The following is a 1,475-nucleotide window of genomic DNA, read 5'->3' on the forward strand; positions in this document are numbered from 1 at the left end:
TGGACATCACATCCAAAAATACATCTTACTTCTGTTGGCCAGTGCTTATTACAAGGTTGTACTTTGTTACAAGAAAATCTGGGAAATACAGTCTTTTACTTGGACACATTGCCAGCATCAATAAAAGAAGGGTCTTCTTACAAAGCAAGAAAAAGAGACTGGGTATTGAGCAGGTACCTGTCACTCTCCCACACTTGCCCACTGGAGACAGCCAGGCTTTGATGAAATAAAATGTTTTGGGTTTTTTTTTCCCCCTCAAAACAACATTTCTCTCCTCCTGATTGGGAAGGGCCCCTGTACTTTGTAGCAGGAGGTCATAATTTGTATCCAGTGACAGGGCCAAAATCTCTGACAAAAGATGGCAACATGGCGCTTCCCTGGTGGCACAGAGGTTATAAGAATCCGCCTGCCAATGCAGGGGACATGGGTTCGAGCCCTGGTCCGGGAAGATCCCCTGTGCCTGGAGCAACTAGGCCCGTGCACCACAACTAGTCTAGAGCCTGTGAGCTACAACTACTGAGCCCACATGCCACAGCTACTGAAGCCCGCGTGCCTATAGCCCATGCTCTGCAACTGTAACAAGAGAAGACACCGCAACGAGAGGCCTGTGCACCAAAACGAAAGGTAGCCCCCTCTCGCTGCAACTAGAGAAAGCCCACGCACAGCAATGAAGACCCAATGCAGCCAATATATAAATAAATTAATTAATTAAAAAAAAAAGAAAGATGGCAACATGGCTTCCCAATAGTTCCATCTCTTTAAGGGGGCTTATTTTTTTAAATAAGATACATTTGAGGACTTCCCTGGTGGCACAGTGGTTAAGAATCCGCCTGCCAATGCAGGGGACATGGGTTTGAGCCCTGGTCTGGGAAGATCCCACATGCCATGGAGCAACTAAGCCTGTGAGCCACAACTACTGAGCCTGCGCTCTAGAGCCCACAAGCCACAACTACTGAAGCCTGTGTGCCTAGAGCCCGTGCTCCGCAACAAGAGAAGCCACCAAAATGAGAAGCCCTCGCACTGCAGTGAAGAGTAGCCCCCACTCACCGCAACTAGAGAAAACCTGCGCACAGTAACGAAGACCCAACACAGCCAAAAATAAATAAATAAATAAAATCTATAAAAAAAATAAAATAAAATAAGATACATTTGAGCTCATGACATTTATTTAGCACTGAACTTTTAAGAGTAAATTTTGGTTCATATTAAATAAGAATAATGTTAGTGAAGAAATCAATGAAAAATGTTAAATTAGTCATCAGAAAATGCAGACTCAAACAAAAAATATTGACAATAATAAGCAATAAGAAAGACTGGTTATTAATAGTTGCTCCAGTGGAGCAACTGGAACTCATATAGATCACTAATGAGAATGTAAAGTGGTAGAGCCATTTTGGAAAATTGGCAAGTTTTAGAAATTTAAACCCACTCTTAGCTGTACTACCCTGCAATTCTACTCTGATGCATTCACTCCA

This window comes from Eschrichtius robustus, chromosome 14, assembly GCF_028021215.1.
Source record: "Eschrichtius robustus isolate mEscRob2 chromosome 14, mEscRob2.pri, whole genome shotgun sequence".
Lineage (NCBI taxonomy): Eukaryota > Metazoa > Chordata > Mammalia > Artiodactyla > Eschrichtiidae > Eschrichtius > Eschrichtius robustus.